The sequence below is a fragment of the Polypterus senegalus genome, chromosome 13 (genome assembly GCF_016835505.1).
Source record: "Polypterus senegalus isolate Bchr_013 chromosome 13, ASM1683550v1, whole genome shotgun sequence".
Lineage (NCBI taxonomy): Eukaryota > Metazoa > Chordata > Cladistia > Polypteriformes > Polypteridae > Polypterus > Polypterus senegalus.
In genome coordinates this window covers 105,335,122-105,347,535 of record NC_053166.1, presented here as the reverse complement: position 1 = coordinate 105,347,535, position 12,414 = coordinate 105,335,122, and the positions used below count along the sequence as shown (strand labels likewise).

General features: G+C 38.6%; 2 protein-coding genes across 2 annotated transcripts in view; one reads left to right on the top strand and one right to left on the bottom strand.

The window, feature by feature from the left end:
- Nucleotides 1-3,686, bottom strand: part of LOC120543053 (NXPE family member 4-like) — a 177,267-nt gene extending 173,581 nt beyond the window's left edge. Inside the window, exon 1 of the mRNA XM_039775896.1 lies at nt 3,590-3,686. The gene's annotated coding sequence lies outside the window, so the exon portion shown is untranslated. The remainder of the gene's footprint in view (nt 1-3,589) is intronic.
- Nucleotides 1-12,414, top strand: part of LOC120543332 — a 64,939-nt gene that overhangs the window by 41,227 nt on the left and 11,298 nt on the right. The gene's annotated exons all lie outside the window — the stretch shown is intronic.

The window sequence follows — 12,414 nt, the reverse complement described above, 5'->3', positions numbered from 1 at the left end:
AACTTTTGATCATTCCTGCACACCGGCTTGGAGGAATTTTACCCCATTCCTCCATACAGACTTGGTGGGTTTCCTCACATTAACTGCTCACTTCAGGTCCTTCTACAACATTTTGATTGGATTAAGATCAGGACTTTGACTTGGCCATTCCAAAACATTAACTTTATTCTTCTTTAACCATTCTTTGGTAGAACGACTTGTGTGCTTAGGGTCGTTGTCTTGCTGCATGAACCACCTTCTCTTGAGATTCAGTTCATGGACAGATGTGATGACATTTTCCTTTAGAATTCTCTGATATAATTCAAAATTCATTGTTCCATCAATGAAGGCAAGCTGTCCTGACCCAGATGCAGCAAAACAGGCCCAAACCATGAGACTACCACCACCACGTTTCACAAATCGGATAAGGTTCTTAAGCTGGAATGCAGTGTTTTCCTTTCTCCAAACATAACACTTTTCATTCATACCAAAAAGTTCCATTTTGGTCTCATCCGTCCACAAAACATTCTTCCAATAGCCTTCTGGTTTGTCCATGTGATCTTTAGCAAACTCCAGACGAGCAGCAATGTTTTTTTGGAGAGCAGTGGCTTTCTCCTTGCAACCCTGCCATGCACACCATTGTTGTTCAGTGTTCTCCTGATGGTGGACTCATGAACATGAACATTAGCGAATGTGGGAGAGGCCTTCAGTTGCTTAGAACTTACCCTGGGGTCCTTTGTGACCTCACCGACTATTACATGCCTTGCTCTTAGAGTCATCTTTGTTGGTCGACCACTCCTTGGGAGGGTAACAATGGTCTTGAATTTCCTCCATTTGTACACGATCTGTCAGACTGTGGATTGGTGGAGTCCAAACTCTTTTGAGATGGTTTTGTAACCTTTTCCAGCCTGATGAGCATCAACAACTTTTTTTCTGAGGTCCTCAGAAATCTCCTTTGTTCGTGCCATGATACATTTCCACAAATATGTGTTGTGAAGAGCAGACTTTGATAGATCCCTGTTCTTTAAATAACACAGGGTGCCCACTCACACCTGGTTATCATCCCATTGATTGCAAACACCTGACTCTAATTTCACCTTCAAACTAACTGCTAATCCTAGAGGTTCACATACTTTTGACACTCACAAATATGTAATATTCAATCATTTTCCTCAATAAATAAATGACCGAGTATAATATTTTTGACTCATTTGTTTAACTGGTTTCTCTTTATCTACTTTTAGGACTTGAGTGAAATTCTGATGATGTTTTAAGTCATATTTATGCAGAAATATTGAAAATTCCAAAGGGTTCACAAACTTTCAAGCACCACTGTATGTTAAAAAAACGGCAATAGAGATTCTACACTAAATTATATGTATAATGCTATATATTAATTGCCTTATATAGAACTGCTCTAGTTTTTGTCACTTATTATTATAAACAATGGGCCATGAAAAGAAAAAAAAGAAAAATACTAATAAGAACACAATTTACTTATATAGCACCCTTCCTATGCCCACAATTCAGAAAGAACAACTGGACCTATATAACATTGGCTACAAATAATATCTTCACTAAATAAAGATGAATACAGAATATACAAAACATTCAAATAGAATAAAAGACAATAATCCAGACTAAAATACAATATATAATACTACAAAAAAATCTTGAACAAATAACTATGGAATGACCTCCCAAAATCAATGAGATCAGCTGACTCACTTCATTTTTTTATCTTATTCACTTAGTAAGACATTAAAAAGACCTGACATTCTGCTCCTTCTTTCAGTTTACCCTCTCCGTTTGTCCAGGTATTCAGGGTTTGCATTTTTATCACAAATTATGTTGATTTTTTTGTAGTTTTATATATTATATTTTAGTCTGGATTATTGTCTTTTATTCTATTGGAATGTTTTGTATATTCTGTATTTATTTTTATTTAGTGAAGATATTATTTGTAGCCAATGTTATATACAGTAGGTCCTGTTCTTTCTGAATTGTGGGCATAGGAAGGGTGCTATATAAGTAAATTGTGTTCTTATTAGTATTTTTATTTTTTTTTTCTTTTCATGGCCCATCGTTTATAATAATAAGTGATAAAAACTAGAGCAATTCTATATAAAAATGTCCAGTAGTAATATTTTTCGATAGCATGCCACAGACAACTCCTGGGTGTGCTACAGCAATACATTTTGACAAAGCAGGATGAATCGACAGAACAAGTGCATCTTGGAGTATATTTGAGACTTGCACTTTGAGATGAGAAGATCCACTAATTCTCATGAACAATCGAGTGCGTCACTCTTTTCGAGGAAGCCACAGATTGTGTAAGCCTTATGAAAACCGGAACCATTGCCATTTTGACTTAAATTAACCTAAACTGAGAAAAGGAGTTCATCGACAAAAGCGCGATAGACATATGTACCCCGACAAAACCACGACGGACAAACTCGCGGCGACAAACTCGCTAACTGGTTTTCGACAAATGCGCGCCGACAAAATCGCCACGACAAAATCGCGAGAGAGCCCAAGAGAGTGGGACACCCTTGCAGCAATTCTTCCTACATATGCAAGGCGTGATCTTAAGGACTATCTGCGTGCCGTGCTGATGGCATGCCGCGTCTCATAATATTGACTTCTAAAATAAACATTATTATACATGCTTTAAACTAGTAACTTTTGCGATTTTGTTGGCGCGTTTTAATCGGCGCAATTTTGTCAGCTCGCATATGTCTATCGTGCAAATGTCGGGTCACAGAGAAAATGTACCATATACATTTTTTCCCTCTGAGTAAAATAAAGGGGTTGGGGTAGCGCAGTTAGGAGACCCAGGTTCGCTTCCCGGGTCCTCCCTGCGTGGAGCTTGCATGTTCTCCATGTGTCTGCTTGGGTTTCCTCCGGGTACTCCGGTTTCCTTCCACAGTCCAAATACATGCAGGTTAGGTGGATTGGCGGCTCTAAATTGTGCTTGGTGTGTGGGTGTATGTGTCCTGCGGTGGGTTGGCGCCCTGCCCAGGATTGGTCCCTGCCTTGTGCCCAGAATTGGCTGGGATTGGCTCCAGCAGACCCCCGTGACGCTGTGTTCGGATTCAACAGGTTGGAAAATGGATGGATGGAAAATGAAGCGGGCGGGACCGGGAAAGACGAACTTGCACGTCAAAAGAAATGACCTTCGACTATATACCACTTCGAGAAATAAGCAATTCTATGCAATTTAGTTTTTGAGCAGCGCTAAGATGTTAATGCAATTACCAGTTTACAAATTACTAAATATAAGGCACACGTATTTCAGCTCTAGCTTGGTTAACATAAATGAAATCTACCAATATCGTTCCATTAACATTATAGTTGAACTATGGTCAGTACAGTGCAAATAAACACAAATTTAAACTGATGAGTGGGTTCTGCCACAACTACTGTCTTCATCTGTCTTCAGGTCAGAAAAACAGTGATGATTGCTGGCTCTTTTCTAAATCAACTTTTAAGTTGATTAAATAAATCTCAGTAATAAACATTTTTCTTTCAGTTCATACATACATATCCGTACAAAAGCACAATATAAAATCCTTACTGTACGCTATGTTATCAGGAGGCATACACTTACGAGGTTTCAGAAGATTTCACCGTTCATACTGTGCCACACATGAATGTGCTGATCTCTTCCTAAGTCTGTCAAAGTGCCACGTTAAAATAAATTGTATGCGGAAATCCATTCGAAACAGTAACATTATATTGCAGTGAGTCGAGTACTGTAGCAAAGAAAAAAACACAGCATAACCGGTTGTTTCTCTTTTCTCACAATATTTAGTACTGTAGCCTCCCAATGCAAACAAATTAAAATGACTACAACACACTAGTTTATTGGAGAAAGGGGACCTCCGAAAAACTAAACTCTATCCACAAACAAGTCTAAGATAGTTTTAATAAAGGTGCTGGAAACACACACACGCACAAAACATAAAAACAAGTGTAACAGTAAAAGAAAACTGGGAAAAAATGTAACCACATTAAATACCACACAAAAATACTTTAAACCAGTGTGACCCACCAAACCAGACTGCCAAGTGAGTGGGCACACTGTGACGCGTAGACTAAATGTCCGTGAAACGGCAAGAAAATTATTAACAATGTACGCATGGAAATAATTGCGGAAATAAACACTGCATATACACAGGGTTAAATATACTGGCAGAGGAAAACCAGCGAACACACCCGTCTTTCGGTCTGCTTTCATTGTGAACACACACTTACAGTAGTTTACACGCACATGCACACCACCCTGCATCAAAATCACATGATTTTTAAACAATGGAACTTATCTTGCGGTTGAAAATATTTTACAGTCATATGTTAACACCTCCACTTGCTCACATATTGTTATGCATTCAGTCTTCCAACAACAACAACATTTATTTATATAGCACATTGTCATACAAAAAAAATGTAGCTCAAAGTGCTTTACAAAATGGAGAATAGAAAAATAGAAGACAGTAAAAAATAAAAATAAGTCAACATTAATTAACATAGAATAAGTAAGGTCCGATGGCCAGGGTGGACAGAAAAAACAAAAAAAAACTCCAGACGGCTGGAGAAAAAAAATAAAATCTGTAGGGATTCCAGACCATGAGACCGCCCAGTTCCCTCTGCTTCCATGAAAACAATGTAGACCTCAATTAACATGTCAAATATGAATCCGGATTCGCTTCCCGGATCCTCCCTGCCTGGAGTTTGCATGTTCTTTCCGTGTCTGCATGGAGTTTCCTCCGAGCAGCGCCGGTTTCCTCCCACAGTCCAAAGACATGCAGGTTAGGTGCATTGGCGATCCTAAATTGTCCCTAGTGTGTGCTTGGTGTGTGTGTGTGCCCTGTAGTGGGCTGGCGCCCTGCCCGGGGTTTTTTCCTGACTTGCACCCAGTGTTGGCTGGGATTGGCTCCAGCAGACCCTCGTGACCCTGTAGTTAGGATATAGCGGGTTGGATAATGGATGGATGGAATATGAATCCTATTAACTTTTGCATCTTCATCATTGTTACAGGCTTTGTCATAAAATGTTAGGAACCATTTCTTCTGTTAGAAAGTCCTTCAGAGTAATTTACCCATCATGTATAATTGCTCTGATAAAGCGGTACCTAATGCCCCCATGTTTACACCCATGTCTGTTTACAGGATTCTTTGCTAGAGCAATTTCACCTTGGTTATTCTCATAAATTTCCACTGGTTCATGGTGTATTTCACCATCTGTTCCTTCTAAAAGCTGGATAAGATACATATTCTCCAGTACTAAGGTAGTAAGTGCCATATACTCTGCTTCCCACTTAGATAATGCCACAGTGGATTGCTTCTTTGTATTCCATAAAATTAAACCTTTTATTCTATTTCAAATTGAAACAGTGTCCGGTCTTACCGTGTCTATCATCGGCATCTGCTGCCCAATCTGCATCACTATAGGTCTGTAGTTTTAATTGATCATCAAATTTTCTATAATATATATAGTAAAATCAGCAGTTCTTTTCATATATCATAATATATGAAATAATATTAATATTATATAATAATATTATATTATTGAATATTAATAATATAATCCCCATGTGCATATAATGTATACACACAAGTAGTAACCCTTTTCGATTTATGACCAGAAGTCCCACGCCCCCACCACCTGTTCGGCCATCTGTTCGCCCCCCTCCTTGCCCCAACCCCCAAACCACCTGTACGGCCACCTGTTTGCCCCCCTCCTTGACCCACCCCTAACCACCTGTTTGGTCCTACTTTCTGTCAAGGGCAATTTGATGGATGTCCCCAACCCCTTGAACCACCCGCCCACCTGCTTGGCCACCTGTTCTGCCCCATCTCACTAGGGCAAGTCCAGACATGCCCAAGGTCTGCCTAGGCCCCCACCCCCCTTGAACCCATCACCAACCCCCAACCACTTCCCAGCCCCCCTCTTCCGAAGACAAGTTCACGCATGTTGCAGCCGGACTCTGGACAAGTTCAGGCATGTTCCTATCCATACCCAGACAGCCCCACCTGTTGGCTGGCCCCTCCACTTCCTGGGCCACTTCTTCCGAGGACATACACACACACATGCTCCGGCCGGACTGATCTAACTTGTCGCCGTTCCTGCCAATATTGCTTTGGGTAAGAATCCTTGTATCTATGTAACTATTATTTTTAAAATATCTAAACTTTATCATTTGTAAGCCACTTTTTTATCTAAGCCCACTTACAGATCCAACCTTTCCCATCTCACAGAAAGACAAGCAGTCCAGCTTTTAGCAGCCCCCGCAGGTGCGTGTAGTTCAAAGCACACTGAAATACGAGCTGTCCGGCTCCCTCTGTCTACAAAGAGACTCTCAGAGAAGGCAGCCTCCCTGCGCGCGCCCGCGAGCTGGCCAGTGCAGAAGCTCTACGCGTATGTGCAGGCAAGGTCACGTAGTTTGAAGCACACAGAAAGGATCTCTCTCTCTCTCGCTGTTCACACTGAGCCCGGAGCGTAGCTAGAGCCGTCAGTGCAGGCCATATGCTCGGAGCGCTGACACGGGTTGAGTTAGACCCTACTGACACCGTGAAGCGTGACTGCCTTAACACAGTGCTGTGCTTCGAAAACCCATTACCCCTCCTCCCCTGCCAGCTCCGTGCTGATTCAGTCCAGGCGCGCGCATGCTTGTCAACAGCTGAGCGTAAGCCACCCTTTTTCCACCCTATGCGTTAGGCACGCAGCTTGTTCCCAAGACTCATGGATCTTTAAACAACAACAACAACAACATTTATTTATATAGCACATTTTCATACAAACAGTAGCTCAAAGTGCTTTACATATTAAAGAATAGAAAAATGAAAGACATAATTATAAAAAATAAATCAACATTAACATCGAATAAGAGTAAGGTTCAATGGCCAGGGGACAGAAAAACAAAAACTCCAGACGGCTGGAGAAAAAATAAAATCTGTAGGGATTCCAGACCATGATACCGCCCAGTCCCCTCTGGGCAATCTACCTAACATAAATGAAACAGTCCTCTTTGGATTTAGGGTTCTCACGGAAGGGCTTGATGATGATGATTGTTACATAGACTTCTTCCTTTTAATCCGTCCATCATTGTTGGAGCATCATGAAGCTTTGAGTAGGTGGAGGTGGCAGGCCACCACCACAAAACCGGAAAAAGAAACAGAAAAGAGAGTAGGGGTCAGTACCGATTTTAGAGCCACCATGAATAGTTGTTATGATGAATTGAACATACAGAGTATCAGGATTAAGTTAAATTACGATTAAAATGAAGTTATAAAAAGGCCATGTTAAAGTAATGTGTTTTCAGCAGTGTTTTAAAGTGCTCTACTGTATCAGCCTGGCGAATTCCTATTGGCAGGCTATTCCAGATTTTAGGTGCATAACAGCAGAAGGCCGCCTCACCACTTCTTTTAAATTTTGTTCTTGGAATTCTAAGGAGACACTCATTTGAGGATCTGAGGTTACGATTTGGAATATAAGGTGTCAGACATTCCGATATATAAGATGGGGCGAGATTATTTAAGGCTTTATAAGCCATAAGCAGAATTTTAAAGTCAATTCTGAATGACACAGGTAACCAGTGTAGTGACATCAAAACTGGAGTAATGTGTTCTGATTTTCTTTTCCTAGTTAGGATTCTAGCAGCTGCATTCTGCACTAGTTGCAAACGATTTATATCTTTTTGGGTAGTCCTGAGAGGAGTGCGTTACAGTAATCTAGTCGACTGAAAACAAACGCGTGAACTAATTTCTCAGCATCTTTCAGTGATAAAAGAGGTCTAACTTTACTTATGTTTCTTAAGTGAAAAATGCTGTCCTAATGATCTGATTAATATGTGATTTAAAATTCAGATTACAGTCAACAATCACCCCTAAGCTTTTTACCTCCGTCTTGACCTTTAATCCTAATGTATCCAGTTTATTTCTATTAGCCTCATTGTATCCATTATTGCTGATCACTAAAATTTCAGTTTTCTCTTTATTTAACTTGAGAAAATTACTATTCATCCATTCTGAGATACTAGTCAGACATTGTGTTAGTGAATCAATAGAATCGGGGTCATCAGGTGCTATTGATAAGTACAGCTGTGTGTCATCAGCATAGCTGTGGTAGCTCACGTTGTGCCCTGAGATAATCTGACCTTTTAATCTTAAAAGTTAAAGGCTTTCATGATAACGTGTAAAACACGAGATAACTAGTTCGATATAAGCCCTTTAAAAATCACACAGTTAAATAATATGCAGCAGTTCCCTTTTAAATCACGTTTGAGACGTCTAAATGCTAAATGTTATATTAAGTAATATATTTATAATTTGTATTAAAATCGATCTAAAACAAACCCTTGTTCTTGAAATTATTTTTTCTCCAGCCGTCTGGAGTTTTTTTGTTTTTTCTGTCCCCCCTGGCCATTGAACCTTACTCTTATTCGATGTTAATTAATGTTGATTTATTTTGTTTTCTTATTGTGTCTTTTATTTTTCTATTCTTTATTATGTAAAGCACTTTGAGCTACTGTTTGTATGAAAATGTGCTATATAAATAAATGTTGTTGTTGTTATCCATTAACACCCATTTTAATCCTCCCATAATGAAGAAAGGCGTTTAGTTTTTCTAACAGTTTGATTGCCTTAATCAGATCGGATATCTCGAGCTAGAGAAAGGAACTTTAAAATACTCTTTGTCAAAACCGATCTTTCCAAAGCACAACGCACCCCAACACCACCTCCCAACTCCGGCCGCCTGAAGCTATGGTGGTGGTTGTGGGGAATCGGTGTCGATTCACACTTCAGCTGTTAGGACGGCTCAGGCCGTTTATGACCCTTAACCTCGTGGCCGAGCAAACTTTGGGAAAGGTGAAAACGGTTTTACGGAGAAGCGTGCAGCTGTTTAAAGAAATCTACGGTTTACAATGGATTCTATTAAACAAATTCTGGACTTTTCGATATAAGGATTTTTAGATGTCAGCCTTGTGACGGACAACAGACATTACACGGGTGTCCAGTTAAAATGATGAACAAGCATCTGTTATTACAGATCACAGTGCACATTTAAAAAAATACAGCTTTTTTGGGTATATAAATAAGTGTTCAGACCGGTCCATTGCTCAGCAGGCCGTTAATACTGAAAGAGGACACCGAATCTCGTCGGAAACATGGCATATTTTTGATTATTATATGCGCCAAACAAGTATGTTTTTAGAAAAAGGATGGATGAATCCTTATATTTTATCCTTACTATGAATAATGTCCAAGTTTATTCTCAAGTGCGTGCGTGCGTGCGCGCGCTCGTGTGTGTGTATAATATAAGATGCAGCATTTATATCTATCTATCTGCGTGTACGACGATTAATGTACAAATTCATAGGACTGAAGCAAACAATATTAGCTTTTTCGTACCGAAACGGGCTTTACAATCAAGTAGTTTTTGTCTCGGCGTCTGAAAATTCAAACAGAGCCTCTTCTCTGAGAATATTCAGGCATGGTTTAAAAGCTCAGGCTGGTTGTGCATCAGCTCTGGTGTAGTAAGAGGTCGGTATTCTGAACTGCGTACAGAAGGGTCCCGTTTGTGAAATGCGCACTCTTTCTAATCGGGCTCACTGTAGCAGGGGAATTTCTGCCCCGGGTCCGCATGTTTTTAAAAGTCTGGGATATCGAAACATTTTAACTTTATAAACTCTCATTTGTTACAACCGGTTGGAGACAGCCTCCAACGATGAACGGGATCCAGGAGCATATATCAAAGCGAATGCTTAATAGACATAAGGCAACTGTGTTTTCATTCATTTCACTAAATGAAAAGTAATTATTTTAATACAGAATAGTAGCACCCCAAAGGCCGGATGATTTTAGATGTGTCAGTAATATAATTAAGTTATTTTTAAAAGTAATCCCACACTGCACAAGAGAGATAGATTCCACGTGTGTTTTAGGATTTGCTGTGGTCAGTGATGATTTTAATTTTTTTTCCTTAGCTCATTTCTATAACATAGGAGCCTTTTGACAAAGGAAAACTCTGTAAAAATACACTTGTGCATTTAAACGGAGATTTAAGAAAGCAGGTTTCTATACCTTAGCCTGATTACTCACCTTATCCCAGTTTTGTACGTGCATGTAAAGCACTCACTCACTGTTACACTAGCACAAAATTTTGATATTTTCTGTCTACTCAAAAAACTAAAATTATTTCTATTAACACAGGTGATAACTGGAAAACATTTCACTATTTTTAATTAAAAAGTTAAAAACAGAAAACCCCAATTATGATTTTTGTTTTGTCATGGTAGGGTCCTAGGGTGACACTTTTCCCTTTATACTCTCTTATGTAGACCTTAACACATTCTTACCAAAACAGTTCATCATTTCCCAATTCCTGTAACTTCAGGTAATTAGACAGAGCTCCATAACAGGCAAGAGAAAAGTATTATAGGTCAAATGAACGCCACACAACCTGGTATTGCTAGATGTTTTGTTTTTTTCCAGGTAACAAAATACATTTTCAGTAGCCAAGTAAAATGACCAGCTGCTTTAACATGAAAATAAAGCATCTTTAGAAAATACAGAATCTAAAAGCATTTTTGTAAAGGTCAAATTTTTAAAACATAAGAAAAATCCTTGTTTCTAAAAGAGTTCTTCCCATTTTTTCCAACAGTTTTCTTGATGGATCTTTAGAATCATCATAGCCTTTCTGATCACATCCACCCCAAACATAGCATATAGCTTTAATTTCTGTACTCATTTTAAATGATAATCGACAGTATAAAGTCCCTAAAGGAACTGGATAGGAACTGGAGACATCTGATATCTTCTATCATATCTTTTTTTTGCGAACAGAGTTTTCAGAAGTTTTAATCGCATCCCCTAACGTTTTTTTGAAAGTATCCCACTAATACCAATATGTCCTTTTTTTAAAATTAATGATATACCATAGATGCATATTTTATTATAACTACTTAACTTTTATCAACTTTTATCTAACTCAATATTTATTTTTCTAGTATCAGAATGTACTGTAGTTTAAGTTATTTTGTTTTGGGTTCAATAGATGTATTTTTCATATTTTTGATACTTTTTCTTTTTTTCACATCTTTGTGCCCCCTTTTTGTTACTTTGCGCCCCCTAGGGGGCCATCCCCACAGTTTGAGAACTACAGTTGTAGGGTTTTATTTGTAAAACACTCTGTGGCACTTCAAGCTAAATTAGATTTCCTTGGTTATTCAGCCGTCCATCGGTGTTCCATTTTTGTTATAAATTGTATTTAGTCTCTATTTACTAAACATTTTATGTTGAGCAGAAAACAGTTATCTTGTTCAGGTTTTAATTTAAAACCGCATTTTCATCAACAGGCTCTTTGGTACTCAGGATGCTTTGTATAATACAAAGTTTTAGAAATTCTGTTAATGCTTGGTAACAGCCATCCATTTTACATCAGTTATGAGCCCCTGAAAAATAAGAATGGTTATAGTATGTTATAGGAGCCTGTACACTACAGGGCTGATGATTAGGCTTATGCTGGACACGTTAGGCAAATCAGGATGGAAAATTTTTAGTGAATAGTTACATAATATTATATGTGTTAGCACAAGGATTAAAATTTTACAAAAACTTTGTGGTTTATTCTTTCTTTTAGGTAGTCCAGGTTACATAGGACAGCTATCATTGAAAACTGCTTTTCCCATCTGTTTGTGAAAAAGCCCCCTTTGTTTTAGTAGCATTCAGGGTGAAGGGGATGCAAGTTTGAACTGTGATTCCAAGAGTCAACAAGTGTCTGCAATCTTATTAAATACGAGTCAAGGGACCAGGATTTGTGCAGCGATCATGGTCAAGGGCAGAGTTAAGCTAGACATTATTATTCCAAAATGTAATATTGACTCGCCCATATCACAAATATAAGATAGTAAAAACTAAACTTTACAAATACTAAGTCACAGAAGAGATTAAAAAACATATTAAGACTGGATCAACAAGGGATCACCCCAAGCTCACAGCACACTACAACAGAAACTACGTGTCCGGAGGTATATTATCAGCTAAGCTGTTATCTATTTAGCCAGTTCCACGGGGTTGCAAAGAGTTGGGGAAAACATTATTTAACATCTGCTAGTATGAGGCTAATTAACATTAGCCGGTCATTGTTAGAATCTTATCTAGCACTAAAAGTCAGGTTTGTGTTCCTCCTGATTCAGGAAGAACATTAAATATTGGAGTTTAGAATATGAACTAGACTGGTAGTCTTGATGGTACGGACATTAGTGCCAAAATAAATAAATAAAGTTAATTATGAAGTAAATAATTACATGAAAAAGTGGAGTTATAAAGGAGTTATTACAATTTGAAAAACTGCTGTGATGTATTAAAAACATTGATAGGTGACAAAATCAGCATGAACAGAAACCTTTTGAAATAAATAATAAGCTTTGTT